The sequence below is a fragment of the Ambystoma mexicanum genome, chromosome 12 (genome assembly GCF_040938575.1).
Source record: "Ambystoma mexicanum isolate Mex_15411 chromosome 12, UKY_AmexF1_1, whole genome shotgun sequence".
Classification (NCBI taxonomy): domain Eukaryota; kingdom Metazoa; phylum Chordata; class Amphibia; order Caudata; family Ambystomatidae; genus Ambystoma; species Ambystoma mexicanum.
In genome coordinates, this window is record NC_090936.1 from 807,376,664 (window position 1) to 807,398,300 (window position 21,637).

Consider the following 21,637-nt stretch of genomic DNA (forward strand, 5'->3'; position numbering starts at 1 on the left):
TGTAGAGTATGGAGGGGTTGGTTTTTGCGATGAACATGTACAACCTTTACTATTGGCAGAACTTTCTTCTGACCTTCGGTATGCTCCATTTTCTGTGAAGACTAAGGAGAGATGAGTGAACCAACCCACAGGAGGAGCACCCCTGGAACAGCCATTCACAGAGGAGGCTGAACAGGCCAGCAGAGCTAAACCCCTGCATAAAGACCAAAGGAGGTGTGGCCAGAGAGAGCAGGCTAACACCAGTGTTGGCCTGCGACACGCACCTGGATCAGCTCCAAGAAGTGTTGAGAACGAGGGAGAAGACCCTCAGTAGGCCAAAGCAGAGCCAAATTGAAAAGTTGCATAAGCAACTGTATACTGACTGAGCTACGAGAACGATGGGGAAGAGTCCTGAGAGGGCAACACAGAGCCCAGCTGAAAAGGTGAATAATCAACTTCATGGTGACAGGAGAGCCGACTCAACTCAGCGCCTCTCCCTTGGTGCACAGCTCGAGGATATCCAGTATGTAGAGGCTCCAGTGGAAACGAAGGTGGGGGACAGAGAACCAAAGGAGAAGCATACCCTAGAGGAGGGAAGTGAGAAAGGAAAGAGCCCAGAGCACACCGAAACTGAGCAAGCCCCATAAGGTGTATTGGGAGTTGGAGCCCCAGAGTTTGGAGAGCATGAATACACTCCAGAGTGGGTAGTGAGAAGAAGTAGTTCCTCAGAGTAGGGAGAGAACAAGAAAATCCTAGAGTAAGGAATGAGAAGGAGAAGAGCCCCAGAGTGGGAAAAGGCTGAAAAACCCCCACAGTAGGGGGGAAGAAAGGCTGAAGGAATCCCAAAGTGTGAAGAGAATGAGGGAGGCCTGGGCTGGAACATCTTGATAGCGTTCAATTACTCAAAGAACTGTCAATCCTGAACTTAAACTGTGGGCAAAGGCCTTTACTAAAAAGGGACAGGGTTGCGGTTAGAAGGCAGCAGTCCACCCTTACAGAGTAATAGTTCTACAAAGACTTTTTGTTTCTTGTGTTGGTTTCTTTTGGAAGATGGGTAAAGTTGGTTAGGTTAGAGTAGTATTCTGAACAGAGAATTTTGTTAATGTACATATATCCTGACAAGCACCCTTTGGACTTTCTTTAATAGAATAGGGCTGGAGCTTTTAGGGAAATATTAGGTGAACTTGATAAAAAATAGAACCCTTAAAAAAAGCCTCAGTGTCTGAGTCCTGATTCTCACTTGCCACACCGCCTATTCTAGACTCAACACATCTCTGCATTGGCATCATACATCCAGAAGCTTCAGTTAAGAGACAGCGTTCCATGCTATGTGTCAGAAGGGGGTGAGGCTACTAAGCGTTTTTGTAACTTGGCACGGCTGTCACAGTCCCAGGGGAAACCAGAAAGGTAGATTGGCCTGAGAAAACAGGTGATCAAGGGAACCAATGGGGAAAGTTGAACAATGAAAACAAAGGCAGTCAGCAGTATAAAAACCCTCACAAGACTCAGACAGGATGAGGTGTTGGGTATGGTCAGATGGGGCAGAGGTGGATAAGGAGACCAGGTGGAAGAAGGATAGTAGACCTGAGCCATTCTGAGATTGTGGTGGAGTATGTTACAAATGAGATGTAGTTTGTGAGAGAAAGTGGTACCTGATTGAGAGATAGTGGCTGCTAGAGAGTAAATGTTTTTGGACTGTGTGGTGGGTGTTAGGTTTAATGTAGCAGGATCAGTGTGTGTTAGCAAGGAGGTACATTGAATGAGTGAAAGAAGTGAATGAAAGTGGGAGATTAGAGTGGGCTGAGTAGAGTAGAGTAGAGCAGAGAGAGGAGCCCGTAGGGTGTAGAGGAGCTGGGAGTAGAGCCAGAAAGGGAAAAGAAGAGAAGGGTGAGGAAAGAAGGGAGAGACAGTGTTGACATTAGAGAGATAAAAGAGAGTGGGCAAATGACCAGAAGGAGCAAGGTAGGAAGAGAAAGAGATAGAGAAATAAAGGAATTGTAACATCAAGGAAAGGAACCAGAGGAGGTAGTGAGCAGGGCGAGTGGAACTGGTCAAATGGAAAGGCACCAGAACATTAAAAAACGACTTGCATATTATTCCCAGGGAAAGGTTAGGACAGGTTATCACCTAGGACATTTCCTGGGAGGAAGATAGAAATGGCTAAGGCCTTAAGGCCCTCATCTTAGTCAGAACATTCGAGAGTTGGTGTTGCCTGTCATTAGTATTCAACCTGGAGTTTAGGCACGCCTGTGTTAGGGAGGTTGGACACCCAGGGTAGACGAGAGAGTGACCGCCCTTAGTGTGCCACAGTTCAGTGTGTTGCCATAAAGTAATCACATCATCTGCAGAGTTTGAAATAAAACCACTTGAACCTATCTATGTTGGTTGGATAGTCTTAAAGCCATCAGTGACACTATGTAGTAATCTATACCTGATGGTGGTATGTGTTTCTGAATTAAAGTACTGCCAAGAAGCCAAGTAGGACCAACACGAGACCCACTCAGAGATATGGTTCAAGCTATTTTTATTATGGTAGTTACAGGTTTGGGAAGTGAGAAGTAGTTGGGCACCACCTTGTATTTCAAAATCAAGTTTGTAAATGTATTCAAGTTAAATCAAGTTCCTTATGATAATCGGAACACAGTGGTAAAACTCTAGGCACTAGAGTGTAAAGTACAAAAATAAATCCCAAAGTTGCTCTTGGAATAACCATGTGTTCTCGCTATGCCCTACTAGAGCTGTACATCTCAATACAGATGTATAACAAATGTATATTCAATCATGAATGTTCAAATTCACTCTCATGTCCATATCAGATATTGGCCCTCATTACAAGATTGGCAGTAACCTGCCGTTGCTACCGGCAGGTTGCTGCCAACCCTGTAACAACTTTACCACCGCTTGACATCTCATTGCTACAGGGATATCAAAAGCAACGATGGTACAGTAAGTTCCCATTCCCATGTGGGAACCCTGAATCACCAGCACCGTTAGTACTGGTGCCTCAGTGAAAACCATGGTAGTAGGTGTCTGAATTCCCAGCAGGACAGGCCTGCCGGTAGTTCAGAACCCCACCCGACAAACACAGAGTGAGCTGGTCTGGAAAAGGTGGTGGTAACATGTTACCAGCACCTTTATTTCCGGACCGGCTAACTCCTAATGATGCCCATTGTCTTCATAAAACAAATGTATTTAGTGAAGCAATATTCATATAGGAGTCTATTGTGGCCAATGCATTTCGGACTTGGTCCGTCTCCATGGCTAGACCCATATTTCAATCAATCAAAAGGTTATAAAAACAGTAAAAACAATAAGGGGGAAGACAAAACAAAGTTAGTGATTAGTACATAGTCAAATACCCCAAGCCTTCAACAGTTTATAACACAAGCCAACAGTAAAGAAAGAAAGGAAAAAATTGGCTGTGAAGGAGCAGCATCGCAGGTTTTTGTTTTTGTTTCTGAGCGTTTCAGCTTGCAGTGTTTTAAGTATATAGTACAGGGGGGTGGTCCTGTCCTCAAACATTAGTACTGCAATGGATAGTTGTAGTAATAGTTTAAACACATCTCCATATTCAGGTTTAATACATCTATGTACGTATGTATCATTGGAGGAAAGTACAAATCCCAATCCTGGCCTTATAGCAGACCTTATTTTTAGGCCTTATAGCAGACCCTATTTTTAGGTTCCTTTCAAGCACAGTGCTGTGTTAAGGCTATGTGTGACTAGGACAGGTTGTCCAATATGATGTAATACTTGGCAACTCCACAATACAACACAACACAGCACCAGTATAGTCGTGTGCAGTTAACACACTATACTCACTTTGTTAATGTACGGTCTTTTCTTTCCTTGATTTGCTGGTACATTTCTATAAAAAGTCACCTTTGTATGCTGCACTGTATGGACTAAAAACGGGTGCTATTGAGTGACCACCTGTCACCACAGAACATGTCCTGTGATTTAAATATGCATTTTAATATTTGAAATACATGTACTTGTGTTCTAGATAACTCACCAAGTGGGAGACAAGGTTTATTCGACTTTCCTTTTCATGTTCAAAACATTCTTCACATGTTTTATTTATTGTTTGTACTTACATTGAGTTCTCTATGTTTGCAACTTGCGACCTAATTAATAAAGGTCCATTATATTTTTTCTTCTCCAGGATTGGGATTTGTACTTTCCTCCAATGATACATACGTACATAGATGTATTAAACCTGAATATGGAGATGTGTTTAAACTATTACTACAACTATCCATTGTAGTACTAATGTTTGCGGACAGGACCACCCCCCCTGTACTATATATTTATCTAGCCTTCATGTCCTGCCCGACTACAGGCCTTCCATCATGTTACAAATGCAGTGTTTTAAGAGCATGCAGAGTTCTTTGTTACTGCTGCCCCGCCATGAGCAACCAAGCACATAACTGCAGGTAATTTTGGTAACAATATTTTAGAAAAAAACTGCCTTTCCCGAATTTTAAGCTGTGCTCCCCTATGTTTCGGAGTACATACATGAGAGCTCAGCAGCTCCTTTCATCAAGTTTAGCATTCAATATTCATATGTTTTCTTTGTACGGGCTCAACAGCCCCTTCCATCAAGTTCGGCATTCAATATTCCTTTGGTTCAATTACATGGGCTCAACAAGAAACCATCTGCTGACCCATCCTGCCCTGCTAATTATTGCCCAAATCTCCATCACTCCCTTCCTGGGCAAGCTCCTGGGGAAACTTGCCATCTCTCAGCTTAATCTCCACACTGAATCTGCTGGTTGTCTTCATGACCATCATTCTGGCTTCAGAGCTGCCAGAAGCACGGAAACTGCTCTCCTGAACATCTTTGAAGACCTGCTCTCCAACCTTGACTCTACCACCCCCTGTGTCCTCATCTTGCTTGATCTCTCTTCTGCCTTCGACACGGTCAACCATGCCATCCTGCTCAACCGTTTCCGTGATAACCTGGGTATCACTGGTCAGGCCCTGACCGACCCTCCCAGGTCCAACTTGGGTCCTTCCGCTCCGCTATCTTTTTCTCTACCTGTGGTGTTCCCCAGGGCTCTCCCTGGCTGTTCAATCAATACCTGGTACTCTGTGTCCACCGCATTGCCGCTCTCTGCTCTAACTTTCAGTGCTATGCGGATGACACCCAGCTCATTTTCAGGCTACCTTCTGCCACCTCCTCTCCTTCCCTAATTTCTGACTGTCTGTCTGCTATCCAGGAGTGGTGTGCCACCAATGACCTCTGTCTTAATGCCAGTAAGACTGAGATTCTCCTCATCGGCACACCTGCGCCTTCCTTTCCTGTAGCTCTCTGGCCGGGCTCTCTTGGTCCCCTTCCTGCTCCACCTGCAAGGCTAGAAACCTTGGGGCCATCTTCAACTCCACACTATCCTTCTCTCTTCACATCTCTGACATCTCTAAGAAGTCACACTACCAGCTGCACCTCCTCACACCTCCTCAGAGGTATTCTTCCTTTCCTCTCCTTTCCCCAGAAGCTCACTGTCTCCAGAGCTCTGGTTCTCTCTAGAGTGGCTTACTGCAACAGCCTCTTTCTAGATCTGCCTGCCTCTACTCTCCGCCCCTTGCAACTTATCCGGAACAGGACTGCAAGACTTGTCCTTGGCCTCAAGCCCAGGGATCGTATCTCTCCAGGTCTGAAATCTATGCACTGGCTCCCAGTGGCTGCGAGGATTAAGTTCAAAACCCTATGCATTGTCCACAAGGCCTTCTGGGGCACGGGGCCTCAATACCTTCAACTCTCTCTTCCTAAATATCTTCCTTCTCGAGCCCTTCGCTCATCCACCTCCAACTACCTCAGGGTCAGTCGCTTCTCCAAGCAACAAGTTGGTGGTAGATCTCTTTCTTCGGCTGGGGCCTCCCTCTGGAACAGCCTCCCTGCCTCCCTTAAACTCGAGGAGAACCATCTCCGGTTCCGGAAATGCCTGAAAACCTTTCTCTTTGATTCTGCATTCTCTCCTCCTCTCTACTCTGACCTCCTGGCTGTTACCGGATCCGCACTGGATTACGTGGACACCCTCTGATCTCGGGCCAAGGGCCCTCCCCCACCAGTCTCACACCTGCACCGCCTGCCTGGCAACCCCCGCACTTGGGGACTGTTTCTGTATCTCTACAGTCCCCCTACCAGCACTTGACACCCGATGTCTGCAGTTACCTTGCACTTGCCACTTGCTGGCTGTTACTTATACTTTTTGTTATCTGTTCCCATGTACTGCACAGTCCCTTTCCCCCATCCCACGCACTTGTGCGATCTGATTGATACCTAGCCTAGTAGGATCGTTGTCTGTACTCCCTCTGTTCCCCCTCCCTTGCCTCGTCGCACCTTGAAACACTTGTATATAGTCGCATTATTAATGCCATATCATATCCAAACAGCCCCTCGGAGCGTCCCGGAGTTCCCAGTTACTTTGAGAGCCTTACTGGATTGCTGCTGTTGCGCTCGGCAGCCCCCCCCCCCCCCACACGGGAGAATCAACTTGTTAGCAGCTTCCTTCCAATTATGCCGGCCTTCGTGCTGGCCTCTGCCTCTGCTCCTCAGCGACTTCTGCTCTCTGCCTTTCTCCACAAGAATTCCCGGCCCTTTTCGGTCTGCTCGGCAGGACTCCCGGGATCTTCAGCATGCACCTTAACGTCTCGGCTTCCCGCCCCACAGCACAGCAAAAACTGTTCCTGTTCTGCTCCTGCATGACATGCACCTCTCACACTTCTGGCACCTCTCATTGGGCTTCTCTGACTTCCACATTTTATAATCTTTCATTAATAATGGGCTGCGGGTGAAACCTATGGGCCTGTGGGCATTTGGCACGTTAGAAGATTTGAATAAATAAAATAAATGAAAATTTCCAATTACCTGACTTTGGTTAAGCCCGTTATTGTGACCTTTCTTCTTCGTCACAGTACCAGAGTGGTGTTGACAATAGGAAATATGCACTGCTCCTAGTTGCATATTCTTCTTCTCAGTACTTAAAGGAAATAGATAGGGGTGATAGAATGAGATTGATAATATCCCATGAAGGCTAAGGGAGGGGATTTCCTCTTCTTCGTCACAATAATAGCGTGATATTTGGTAATAAGAAGATTCTGTGTCTTAATACATGCTATGAAGACTGAGGGGACTTTGGGTAGGTCACTGTTAATGAATGGGATACCATGTCTCTGGTCCAAGGGCTGTCCTTAGGATAGGAAATTGGCATTGGTTCTTTCACTCTGGTACCCTCAGTAAATGAGGTTAACAGAAAGAAAAGATTGCTTCTCACAGTAGTTTGATATTAGAGGGACGGGAGAATAAATCTGGGTTATAGTTAGAAAAAGGGGTTTTACATTTTCTTGCTTTCCTCCAAGCGTGAGTGTTTTACGGAAGGACTTGGGGTAGGGGAGGACATGCTTGATGATATCCTATGACAGAAGAGGGGTGGTAGGATAGATCGGGATTAGAAAAAGGGGGAATTGCAGATCTCATCTTTGGGCATCCCACTTCCATTCTTTAAAGACCCTGCATCCCAGTAGTACCCTTTCGTAGACTCAGCCCCGGGGTCGGGATCTGGCAATTTTGCCTTTCGTTTGGTTACCTGGTCGGTTTTAAGGGGGCTAAATGTGAGAATGTCATCAGATTTCTCACACTGCTCACAGGTATTTTGCTTCAGTGGCTCCTGGCGATCCAGCAATCTACTTCTCTTGGACCGCTGACGCTCGCACCACTTGGAAAAAGAGCTTCCTTTACTCTGGAGGGTCTCTGGTGCTCGCCAGCTGCTGGAGACAGCCACCCGAGACAGCCTTGGAATGAAGAAAGCTTTCCACACATTTGCTTCCCACTGTGCAGCCTCTGCAAAACAGGTATCCAGAGAAGAGAGAAAGCTTCCCTCTTTCACACTTCCCACTGCACGACCTCTGCTGTCAAGGCTTCTGAAGGCAAAGAGTCTCCCAGGACTGGCTTTTGTTCTCTGCTCAACAGTGGTCCCAGCGTTTTCTCCCTCTGCCAGGGTCTGCTTCTGCTACTTACACTGCTATCCATGCTCACTAATGGCCTGCACCTGAGGGGGCCTTTTAAGCCTCCCAGTTTTCTTAGTTGTGGGTCACTTCTACTAATAAGTTGACCACTTTTACAGTTTTGTTTCTCTTTAGCCCTCTTCTTTGTCCCCCTACTTAGGGAATTATGAAACTTGAAGTCCCTAATGACCAAATTTGTTTTTCTCACTTCTTCTTTTTTGCAATAAGCCATGAGAAGGTTGTGGCCTCAGGGGAAGTTGAACCAGGGGGTGTCACATCCCTCATGAGCTGCTTCGCCCATCATGGGATCCTCCTGCAGAACACCACTGCCAGGGTGGGGATCAGAAAGCATCTGCCTTTCTCTTGCCACATGAGAAGGGTCCCAGGCCAGGTTTTCTGGTGGAATCATCACTTATTCATCCCATTGCCCAGCAAAGTGAGAACACTGCTCAGGATACCATCCTGGCCGCTATTGGGGGCATACACAGAGGCATGCATAAACAGCTGTTGTTCATTTCTAGCTCTGACAAATAGATATCAGCCTTCCTTGTCTCCCATTGTGTGTAAGACCTGCACATTTAGGGAACCCTTAAATTCCACAAGAAACCCACTCGTTTTCCTCTGGATCTTAGCCCGATATACACATGAGTAGTGAGAAAGCTGCCCCACTGCTTGGTCCTGTTTCCTAATGTGTGTCTCCTGCAATAATAGTATGGCTACCTTTTCCCTCTTCAAAAACATTCCTAGCTTTTTCCTTATGACCAGTGTGTTCATCCTCTAACATGATATGTTATGAGGTTAAAAGACATCACTGTACTTCCTGCATCCTGTCCCTAAACTGCCCCCTCCTCAGTTGTGCACCCCCCTCCTCTCTGAACCTCCCCAACAATCAAACCATAACCCCCCCACCGAATCCCAACCACCCGGGTCGAATCACTAATCTGTAGGATCCCAGAGATTTGCGCTCCCCAGATATGACCCTGTTGAACACCCAAGTTATAATACACTGTGGGAGTCCAACTCCTCCCAACCCCTCAGAAACCAATTTGGCCCCATATCAACCACCTGCCATCCTTGAGCCCCCGGGCCACCAACAGCCACAAAACCATTTACGAACTTCCTCTTCCTTGGTCCTTTTAGCCATTCCTCCGACCTAGCGGAAGAACCCATTCATCTTAAAAACACTTCCTGTGAAATTGGATAGCACCCAAACCTCCATAGCCCGCAAAACCACCCTTGATTTACGCAGTCATGCTGCACCATCGCTCCCTCTGTCCTTCCTCAGAACGAGTTCCCACTCCCAGCACTGTCTACTCACCCCCATTTGGATTGCTGGGCAGCTTCGAACTTGTGCCCTCGTCCGCGAACTATAGGATTCTTTACCCTTCCTCCATCATTGTGATTCGCTGTTGTCTGCTGTCCCACCTGAATAGTAGTCACTTTGAAGCAATGCCATCCTGCCTTCTTACCACTTCCCCAGTACATCCAAGAAGGTATCAGGTTTGTTTCCATCAAAGTACTGGCTTTATTATACATGACTTTAACTAACTATACCAAATTTAACATCTCCAGAAAGTGTTCACTCTGATGTCAGGTCAACAAGTAACTGTATCAAAACTAGTCTCATTTATCCTTTAGTCTCCATAAACACTGCCGCTATTGACCTAGGTTTTTGGAACGCCAGGTCTCTATGCAACAAATCCACTGCGGTCTTAGACATATTTCTAAGATTACATTTTAATTTTCTATGTATCACATAAACTTGGAATTCGCCTCACAATACAACTGTTGCTGCCTCTCTGACTAAATCTTTGACTTCTTTCGACCATGTGCCCTGTTCCACTAGTCGCAGTGGGGGCACTGGCATACTCTATCGTTCCTGTTTCTCTCTTATTCCTTCCCCAGTTGCTATTCCATCCTACTCCTCCTTTAAATTTACTTATAAAATCTTTGCTAAACCTCTTTGTTTTATTCATTATTGTCGCTCGTCGTCCTGATCCAGACGGCTCTTTTTATGAAGACATTGACCATCTTTTCACATTTTGCCTCGCCCCACTCCTGTCATACTACTTTTCAACTTTAATCTTCACTTATCTTCCACACATTCCACTATACCTTTTCTCTCCGTTCTTGATTTCCACTTTCTTTCGCCTCTTGCAACTCCCCCATCACACATATGTGGTTCCTCTCTTGATTTAATTTTCCTCTCAACTTTCACTGCCTCTCCAGTGCTAGCTTTACCTATCTATCGCTCGGACCATTAGCTACTCTGTGTCACTACTTTCCTCAACCTCTCAGAACTGTCCTGTTCTCTCTCTCCTAACAACATTCTTTCGACAAGATTTACAAAGGTTCTTTACAAAGGTTTAATACTACTTGTACCTCTGCCCTCCCTTCTTCTTCACTCTTATCCGCCCTCAATGCTGATGAGACGGCTTCTGTTATTTCCTCATCTCTTTCTTCCTCTCTAGATCAGCTCTATCCTCTGTCCGCCTTTCAACCTACTCAGAAACCATCTCAACCTTGGCTATCCCCTCATCTTCGCTCCATGAGTCACTTACTTTGTCAACTTGAAAGGCGCTGGCTGCAATCTAAATCGACACCTGATCATTCTTCCTACTTTTCCTATCATGTTCTCTATGATAAATGTCTACTTTCTGCTAAGCGTGCTTATTTCTCTGATCTTCTGCACACTCAATCCACCCACCCTAGGAGTCTTTTCCAAACGTTTGCACAACTTCTTTCTCCTCTGACCCTTGACTATTCTCTTAACTCCACGTTGTCTGCCTCTGACTTTGCTCATTTCGTCTCTTCGAAAGTCCTTTCCCTTCGTCAGGATATCGAAGCTTCTCTTCCAACAAGCACATCGCCTCCTCCTACATATGTTCCTCTTGCTTTCATTTCTCATTTTGCTCCAGTTTCCAATGCTGATGTTCTTAGTCTACTAGCCAAAGCTCACCCTACTGCCTCTCCCACTGACCCAATTACTTCTGCACTCATCCCCAAGGTCTATCCTCTTCTTGTACCTTATCTTGTCTCTTTCTTTAACATCTGTCTGTCTGCATCTATTTTTCAGCATCTTTTAAACATGCATCTATTATTCCTATCCTAAAGAAATCCACAGCCAATCCCTTGATTGTTTCTAATTTCCATCCTATTTCTCTTATATCATATCTTTCTAAACGTTTAGAACATCTTGTTTACTCCCAGATCTCCTTATTTGTCACTATTCTTCTCTTCTTCCTTGATTTCAGTCTGGTTTTTGTCCCCTTCAGTCTACAGAAACTGCCTTGATCTCTGTGTTAAACTCTCACTCTTTTGACTCGTTGCTCTAAGCACTCCTCTTTTCTTGTTCTACTTGATCTATCTGCTGCTTTCAACACTGTGAATCACTCCCTACTCTTGGCGTCACTTTCTTCATTTGGTCTCAAAGGTCCTCTTCTGTCCTGGTTCAACTCCTATCTGACCAACCAAACCTTCTATGTCTCTTGGGCGGGCAAGACCTCTACATATTTCTCGTTCGATCACAGGGTGCCCTGAGGGTCGGTTCTAGGCCCCTTTCTCTTTTCTTTATACACATCACTCTCACTGCTATTATCTCCTCCTTTGGCCTATCACATAATTTCTACGCAGATGACACTCAACTATTCCTATCCTTTTCCTCTTTTTCCCCGGACATTCACCACACTCTCACAGCCTGTCTTGTCGCTATTAATTCCTGACTGTCCTCTCATTTTCTCACGCTTAATGCAGGGAAGACTGAGGTACTGTTCCTCCCAGCAACCACTCTTCCTTCTCCTCTTCCACCTCCTTCTATGTCCTTCCCTCCTTCTAAACTCCCAATTTCAACCACGTAATCTTGGTCTTCACTTTGACTCAAATCTTTCCTTTTCTTATCATATCTCCCTTACTTGTCGTTCCTGTCTCTTTCATCTTCACAACATCTGCAAAGCTCATCCATTTCTCACCTTCCAAGCATCCATACTTTTAATATCCTTGCTGATCTTATCTCGACTTTTCTATTGTTCTACCACTCTTTTTGGTCTTCCCAGATCTCGCTTTTCCCCCTTAATATCAGTCTTCAACTCTTCTCTCCGTCTATTGTGTTCTTCTTCCCTATCGGGACTCTATCTCCTCTTCTCTTGCAACACTTGATTAGCTGCCCTTCCACTCTCAAATCAAATTTAACTTTCTTCGTCTTGTTTTCAAATCTCTCTATGGTCTTGCTTCTAACTTCCTTACTGTACTTGTATCTTTCTATATTCCTTCTTGCTCTTTCATTCTTCTTCCCACTTTAGACTCCTGGTTCCTCGCCCTCCTTGTGCTCAGTCTCGTTTTTGATCATTTGAACTTCTTGCTCCTCTCTACTGGAATGCTCTCCCACGTTCTCTTCGTTCCATCACTGTCTATTCTCTTTTCCGTGGTTCTCTAAAAACATACCTACTTCAACACTCCTGAGTGTTTGTCCTCTGGATTTAACTGCCTACTAATTTTATTGTACTGTGTATCAATTTTTTGTTCAGCGCTTTGGTTTAAGGCGCTCTCTAAAAGACAAATAAATTACAAAATACAAATAGTCCAAATGCGAATGTCCATCTGTATGTCACATTTTTCATTGTCAAAATTGTGATGCATGATCCCATCGCTCTCCTCTATTTTAGAGTAAATTGTGGAAGATCTTGAATGGTCTCCCTTTGACGGTCTGATGTCATGGCAGCCAGTGGTCTGGCCTCAGGTTTGTATCTTTTTGGGCCCACCCTGTAGATTCTGTCTATGCCAATCTCTTTGCTTGGCAGATCAGTGACCAGTCCCCTGAAGCAGTGCTGAGCTGTGTCCTTAAGATCCTTGTCTGCAATATCTTCAGGAAGACCTTTAATACTGATATTCAATCTTCGTGATCTATTTTCCAGATCCTCACACTGGATCTCCAGGTTTTGTGAGAGTTACCAGGTGATCCAAGGCTTTTTGGCATCATCCGACAGGTACTGCAGGACCTGTTCTGTGGTATCCATTCTCTCCTCCAGTTGCCCAATTTCTGCTTTCAGTTGCCTGGTGGATTGCTTGATCTGTTCTTATAATGCAGTAAACTGGTGCAGAAAAGATGTTGTAATTCTTTCCTGGAAGTGCTTCAGGTATTGGACTAGTTCTTCCTTACTTGCCGCCACCTTGCCTGCAGCAGCGCTGAGCAGCTGCGCCCCGGGGGACCATGGTCTTTCCGTTTCTCCTGCTCCTGCAGTGTTCTGTCTCCAACACCTTTGAAACCCCCTTCCAGGGGCTTGGGCACCGGGGGCTCTGGAGGGGTATCACTCGACTTCCCTGTACTGCCTTTGTTTTTGGACACAGTGTCAGCCGGGCCCCAGCCAGTCACGCACCTCCCTGGGGCTCTCCTACTGCCTGTGGAGTACTCTCCTCGCTCGCCAAGTCTCACACCACTCCTGGATAGTCCTCTACAGCTCACCACATGTCCAGTGCCAATCTTTGCTTCATCACTTGAGATCCTCCTTTAACCTGAATTCACACACCAATCAGGGTAGAGCGTCTTCTCCTCTCATTTGAGCTCACTGTGCAAGACCTCTATTTTCTATTGAGTGCCCTGGGTAGTCTTTAGTTGCCCGGAATAGAGGATGCGACCTACAGAGCCCCAGCTTTGCCCCTGTGCACCAGCCTTCTCCTGCTGCAGCAATGTCCCAGAGTATTCTGGGCCTCCGTGCCCGCTTGACTGCGGGATCCGAGTCGCTGCCGATACTCCACTCTGGCCTTGTCCGCCTCTGCTGAAACAAGTCACAGGGTGTGCACACCGCACTTCCTAGCCTCCCTCTTATCCATCTGACTGCTGCTACATGTTTAATTGTGTGCGCGTGGAGGGTAGGCCAGGCTTCGGCCGCGATCTCCGGCACCCTGTGCTTGAAGCCTCATGTCGCCAGAGTGGCCGCCTGTTACGCTCACCTGGTATCCATGGGGATGCCACCCAGCCAGTTGGTCATTGGTGCCCTTCCCAATAATTCCCTGGTGTGGTCTCGGTGTCGATGGGATTCCGCCTGGAAATTAAGACTATATTAGGACTGGGCAACCAAGGTAAGTTTTCCCCCACCTCCGTTGTGTTTCCAGCCCCTCCAGGTTCTCTTCTCACCTGGTTGTCGGAATCGGTGGGCTCTCCGTCCTGCTCTCTGGGCAGGGGCGCGTTGTCTTTTGTGGGCGCGGGCGGTCCAGTTACTTCACTGACTGCTGCCCTTGTAGTGTCTTTCAGGTAGGTCTTATTGCGATTGATGGCGTCATAATTCTTGCATGCCTTTTCTCTGTTCTAAATGTCTCTTTTTTTATCTCCCTAGGAGTGCGGAGTGTCCGCTTGTAGAACTGGATATGCTGTTTCTATGATGCGGTAAGGAGGCGCTTTGCGTAGCGCTGCAATGTCTTGTTCTCACTCACCTGTGCTTTTCTCTTTTCGTAGGTCGCGGTGAGTTTCCAGCGCAGATGGAGTTCTGGAGCTATGCCGGCCGAAAAGCAACTAACCAGGTAAGTCTTTAAGTGCTTTGTGGTTGTAATGTCTCCACTACCTCCTTTAATGATGTCTTCCTCCTTTTCTCAGGTCCTTCGATCCGGGCGCTGAACTCCACCAACAGAGCTGCTCAGGAACTGTGAGCAGTGAAGGATGATGAATACAGGTAAGATTCTGCTGCTAACGATGTTCTTGGTTTTTCTGCAGGTCCGGAATTCACCAGGCTCGTGAGAAAGCTGGACACGGTGAGCGTCACGTTGCTAGAAGCAAAGTAACGTGAAGCGTGTTATCTTGTTCGGGTGTGGTTTAAATAGGCACTGTAAAGTAGTCCAGGTAAAGTAGTCCCTAGGCCACCACACCCAAAACACTAGACCGCATAGCTTGGTTCTAGGAATCGAGCTATGTGGATGCCTCCATGTTGGCTGAAAGCCTAAATAAAGTAGTTCCTCAAGCAGATATCTTTCCTTACTGATGAGCCTGGCACCAAAGGTGCCAGGACTGGCCCCAAGAGGGCCTGAGAAGTGGATGCCAGACCTTATTAGTGATCTGAGCCCTGATTCTACCTGGCCAATGGGCTTGCAGTGGGGATCAGGGCTGAGGGTCATGACACGCCTGGATGCAGGCCCCGGAGACTCTACGCTCTGTAGAACACGGCGCGGCACGTGCCTATGTGTCACTTCCTCACCTTTCACTGCTCTGCTGTCCTGCACTACTGGGTGTCCGCCACTACTGTGGAGGTGTATAGTGGCCTGGAGGTGAAAAGTCCAGTAACTTTATTGTGGCCTCGAAGGAGAGCACTGACATTAAATCCACTCCCCTTGGGCAGCCATCTTCGGGAAAGTGTCTTTTCGCTGATTACCTGCATCTACTTTCCAAAGTTCCAACATAATGTTCCGAAGTGTAAAAGAAACCAACTAAGTTCTACTAGTTAAAGGGGATCTGCCCTTCCCCTGTATTTCTCTGTTTTCAATGTTCTTAACTTTCAAATGACTATACTTCACGATCACAAGTGGTATGACTCGTCCCCTGAGTTTCCTCCTATTTACACATTTCATCAACTCAAGATCTATGATTTCTTTTTTAATTTCCTTTTGGGTTATACAATTCCACCATCAAAAGGGGTATGATCCTTCACTTGAGATTTTCACAGTTTCACAATTCATAGGCTCAAGGAATAGGTCTCTGCCCCTGAGCTTTCTTATCTTTTCCACAGTTCAGATTTCGTAGTTCTGCAATTCTCAGCTTCCAGGGTTATGCTTTGTGAGAAACCTGAAGGTGTTTCGCTAGCTCCCGGGGATCTGTCATCCAGGTGTCCAGGACACGGCCATCACTATTGGATCCTGTTCGTGGGGGTGGACCAGTGTGGGAGGATCACCTGGGTGAGGTGTCTTCGGGGAGTGGAATTGGGACACTGAAGGGTGAGACGCAGTACCCCCTTCCTTACGACACCTTTTCCCCATCCTACTCTATAGGATATCTAGAAACTCAGCCCCCCCCTTTCTTGACGCAAACACTTTCTCACAGACTGATTACAATGAAAGACAACGGACTAACACCAGAGCTGTATACCCAACATGTCCCAACACAAGGATCAGGCAGAATCAGTCAATTGCTGATAATTACACACACCTGACTTCCCTTCTGTTTCCACATAGGGATAAAAAGCAAAGCACAAAAGCATGCTCTGAGCAAGGCCAAATGCATGAGGAAGCAGCTATTCCATGACGGCAGTTCAAATGAAGGAGAAAGGTAGCAAGACCTGAAAGGATAATGAGGAGGGAATTGTGCTTGCTCCTTTCAACCACGACCCGCAGAGCCTGCGAGAAGGGAAACATAAACCGGGAATTGCAGCTGGCGAATGGTGCAAAGGATGTCAGAGGTACATGGGACCCTCCCGCACTGATAGCCGGGGCTGGGAGAAGCGGTTGCTATTGTGGTACCGTCCTTGACTCCAGAGGCAGGAGATGCCAACAGAGTTTGGCACCGCCGGTGAGTTGGAAAGAGCTGATAATAGCTCAGACTGTGTTGGGCTCAAGGTTGTGAAGAGCAACATTGTATGAAGAAAGAAGACTAATGTACAAAGGTCTTTTTGAAAGCCAAATTGATATCAGAGTTAGAGGGGTCCGACGCCACATGGGCACTCATTCGAAGGACTCTGACTGGTGCGCCGCTCCTGAACAAGGAGAATGTGTTGAATAGAGAAATCGAAGTGGTCCTGCAGCAGGTTATGTTAAATCCTGTGCATAGTCAAAAGTCTTCAGTTGTAGAAACTGTAAGTACCAAGAGGCCTTAGGGGAGGCTGGCATAAGGTGTCAAAGTGGTCATACGAGGGTGAAGCTAAAACCCTTGTACAGTCGAAATTCTTTGGCACGTTTTGGAGGCAAATGTGAACTCGACTGAGGGATGCCTGCGAATTAGGGTGAGCAGTAATACACCCGTGAACATTGTGACGACAAGTATGAACCCGACTGAGGGATGTCCACAGTGTGTGGTTGGTCTGATCCAGACTGAGGGAGGCTAACGTTGAGAGAAGGATCAGAGTCCGGCTGAGGGGGATCTAAGGGCGAAGAGTAATCACCCAACATGAAGATTAATAGAAGGAACTTTTTGCTTTGTTGTTAATGGAAAATCAGGCCCTCTGAAGGAAGAGACTTTGCATGAAAGAGACTTGGACACAGAAGGTCCTGATATTGAGAAAAGGAACTGTAACCTGAAGCACAGGAGTGTACTACGCTCAAGCGTCCCGCCTTGTCCCGTGCTAAAAAAGTGGGGAAGGGAGACCCCGGCCATAACATCCTGATTTATCATTTTGTGAACACTTCTTTCTTTTCTTGTGAACATTATCCCACACTCTTTTGTAGCATAGCAGTAAGGATATGAAACTTGTGTATGAAACTTTTAATTGAGCTTAAACATGTTAATACTTTGTAAGAATGTAGGAATGAATCAAGCAAATTGGATCAGAAAATCGTACAAATGATTGTGACGGGTGCCTGCCCCAAAGAACCACTCTGGGGACTAGCATAAGTTACAACAGTGCTTATTGTAGATGTTCCAACAATCAAAATGGCTGTCTGTTCTTAAAAGGGATCTTTAAAGCCTACTGAGTTCTTGAGATGTTTGGGCACTAGGGCCCAACCCTTTAACTCACCTGCCCTGGCCTTTACCTCCTCCCTAGCCTAGGCATCCGTAACAGGGATATTGGTTCTACTGAACGGTGCCACCTGTCTGTGAGATCCCCTGACTGGGACTAATGATGTTTTCCCCAATACGATGGCTAACTGATTCCTTGGGGGGGGCTTCTAGTTTTTCCCTGACCCTGTTCTTTTTGTGTTCTTAGGGGGTTAGGAGTGGTGCCTCCTTCCACACATGGTCGCTCGCTCTACTTTCACACACATTCTCACCTGACCCTCCTCTGCACTTTGTCACAAGATGTTCTCCCCTCACCGTCTGCTGTCCCTCGCCTCTCACACTCTGCATTCCTACCTCCACCTTTGATTTTACTTCTCTTCCTCCTCAATTTCTCTATTTATTACTGTCGCTGACACTTACCTCTTATGTTAGCTTCTCCTCTACCCCGCCTCCAATGCTACCTCGTTGCCTCTACTATACCTCAGATGCTACTACTACTTCATTTTTAACAACACTCCTTATTCCACTAGGCTATCTCACTGGTCCAACCTCTATACTGCTACTACTACCACCTCTCGCTACTTCTGCTCTCTCTCTAGTGCCACTTTGTTAATACCACTACTACTCTACTACCTCTTCTCCCTTGAGTCTTACTAGTCATTACTAACAATACTGCTACTTGCTTTCTCTCACTCTAACTACTACTCTGCTGCTCTCACTACCACCACTCCCAATTACCACTACCTCCTCTCTACTCCAATCCTACTGCTAGTGCACTCGCTCCTTCCGCTCACACACAAACTCTCCACAGTCCCCTTCTCTCCAATAGCCTTGCGCACTCCTTTTGCACTTGCCTCTCGGACATCCTTCTCCACCTGCTGTCCTCGCCCAACGAAACCACACCTAATAACCCATACACATCTTCTTAAATTCCCAATCCCCTCTCAGTATTGGTCCATTTATTGTATCCAATAACTTGACTTACTCTCGGGGGTTGTGACGGAGGAAGGGTTTGGGAAGCTTTGCAAAGTTCATAAGGTGCCTGTAAGCCCCACTTCCTTCCATGACCCTGCCACATTCCTTGCAGATAAACTGCTATACTTTGCAGGGGACTGGTTGCCCTGACTATTATGGCCATCTTGGAGGCCCCTCTTCAATATTGCAATCCCTGGTGGGCTAGTGGGGGTTTGTAGACGTACATCCTTCTTAGAGGCCTTTGTTTATTATACAGTTTCCCTGGTGGTTTACTGGGTTGGTATGGCCTCCTTGGAGTCCCCTTTTTATTATGTGAATCTCTGGTAGTGGAGTGGGGTTTCCTGTATGCTCGGACTCCAGCGGATAATGCCAGCTGGAGCTGCACTCATCTCCCCCTGCGGCGACCGATATTGTCTCAGCCGCGGCATCCAGGGACGTAGGGTTGCCACGCCCTAGCCCTGCCGCTACTGGCGTGGTGGAGGCACCCCATGGCGTTGCACTGAAGGTTGTTATGTGGCTCAGCCTGGCTGCAGCTCACCCTGTCAACAGTGTTGGTCCCTGCGGTTCTCTTCACCGGCGTCCTACATGGTGGTTGCTCCCCTGGATCCTCCTGCAGCACCAGCTCTGCGTCTTGCGGCACCGATGCGCCATCACACTTGCACTCAAAGGGGTGTTTGGTTTAGGTCCCCTCCTTCCCCTGACAGGGGACTTGATAGCAGCACTGTGACATGATGCAGATAGAGTATGTATAAAACACTCATGTGCTTGTATTCTGAATGCGGTGAATGTGGAAACCGGTGGCATTTTACTTTAGGTCTGTGAGTATACATGAGCCTCTGATGGTGCAGAATTGCAATCAACAATGTGGCAGGGATGTAGAAACCACAGCCATGATAAGAGATGGTGGTGCGGACTAAATACTGATTGGTTGGTGTGCTTGATTGCCCTTAAAGCTTATCAGAATACATTAATCTACCATCCAATGTGCAGGTACTCCTATTTGCATGCCCCACTTTGGATCATAATGCCGTTTTAGCTGTCTGGGATTCAGAATAGCAATCATATGATTGCTGAGCCTGCAGTTTGGATACCATTAGGGTATGATGGAAAACTCCCCAGGAGGTGGTGATCTGCGTCACGTCGGTGTGCTGAGCAGTATTACATTAAGCTCAGATAGTTCTGTAAAGCCATGCGTCCAGGATGCACTTTTAGGAAATCCATTTTTAATGTAACCAACTAAATGTATCATACTGACTTTTCTTTTTGTGTAAACGTATATAAAAACCTTGAGGTTTCTGTGCTTGGGGCAGTGGGGCTCAATTTTGGGACGAGGATAGTAAGTCTGTTTCCTGACCTATTTCTGCACAGCTCTATGGAAGAAAAGCTTGGTACTGCTTTTGCTGCCCGTCTCCCTTATTGGACTGACTGGTGATGAACTATGAGTTTCTGTGAGTTTCTTCATGGTTCAAATGCCAGCTGTGGTGAGTCAGACGAAGGGCACGGACTCTCTGAGGACATGGTATACAATATTTTATTAAAGTAAACTATAAGGCCTAACTTTCCCTATAACTATGGGTGGTCCCTGCCTATCTTACTAAGGTGCTCGTTTTGTCAGTCATGAATGTCCAAAGAAATAAGTCTGCTATCCAAAACTACCCTAGCTGACACTACCACTAGAAACTAACTAACATAGGGAAGGAGAAGGACTCCCTTCTCCTGAGGGTACTTCTAGTACCAGTCTTTGTTTCCTTTCAATATGCAATCCTTAAATGGTCTGTGACTTCTTGCATCAATCTCTTTAGTTCATCAATTGGACAACAGGGGTTTCTCTCTTCTTTAGTGCTTCCTTTTGAAAATCTTTCATAAACTTTATATTATTGGCTTTTTATCTCAATATCTCCTTCTTAGGTATTATTGCTCTGGTGGGCTTTCCCTCCTGAATTATTACAGTTCAATTGTTTTTGGTCTACTTGACCTTGCTTGTTGCTCAATTGCCTAGTTCCTCTAAATTCTGGCCCGTATATTACTTTCTCTGTGGTATTCTATTTGTCTTGTATAGAATGTTGGGTTACTTTGCCCTTATCCCAGTGTATTTTTATCCACTGGTATTCTCTCTCATTAATCAGCTGCATTCCCTTAACTCACAATGCTGGCAGTTCATTTGTTTCCAGCTTAACTCTGTTTCATAGCCTCTACTGAGACGAGTTTCTTGTGCGGTATAATGATTCCTCTGGGGCCTCCCGGGTTTCCCATTCTCCCTCTTACCTTTGTTCTTGAAAGAGATCGTCTTTGAGAGCTCTTTTCCTCAGGGATCTGTGATCTGGTCGTGGACCGCCAATTCCTTCTTCTCTCTGGCGTTGTATTCTTTAGCTTCCCCGCTGTATCCCGGCAATTCGCTGTGCGCTTGGGAACCCTGTGAACCTTTATTGCCAGTGGCATCAGCGATGGTTTGTGGACTTGCTGTCCACCACAGATTTGCCTTGGTGGACTTGCCACCACCTTTTCATGGGCTCCTGTTCTGTAGGGTTCTCGTGGTTCAGGTTTGCTGCAACTCTGGTGTCCCGTTCTGCAATCTCGTGTGAGTCTGAAACTCACAGGCTTCCTGGACTTTGTCCTTACCAGGTATTACATGCACAGCATCCCATGGCAATACCACCAGTGATAATAGCATTACTGCTACTCGGTTTGGCATTATTAGCGCCGGAGTAGCAGTTGGGTGGTTATTGCCCATTCCCCATTGGGTCCAAAGGACCCAATGGAGTCGGTGTGCTATTACCGCCGGCAATAATAGTGCAAAAAAGGGCCAAAATGGCTAGTAAGTGCACATTTTTACCTCCAGCTTTTTACTGGAGGTAAAACTCCAATTTACCGCCCAACCCATAATAGGGCCAGCCCTTAAATGCAGCGGTAATAGTGTTACTGCCGCATTTAAGGGCTCCCGCCCAACTCGTGATGAGGCCCTGTGTATGCACGTCTCTCTGTGTGCATGTCTCCCCAGGTACATTTCAGTAGATCGTGTATACTGATTTAAAGGGACATGTTATTTTT

General features: G+C 46.4%; 1 protein-coding gene across 2 annotated transcripts in view; it reads left to right on the forward strand.

The window, feature by feature from the left end:
- The window catches only part of METTL25 (methyltransferase like 25), a 1,210,930-nt gene that overhangs the window by 399,116 nt on the left and 790,177 nt on the right, over positions 1-21,637 (forward strand). The window lies entirely within an intron of this gene.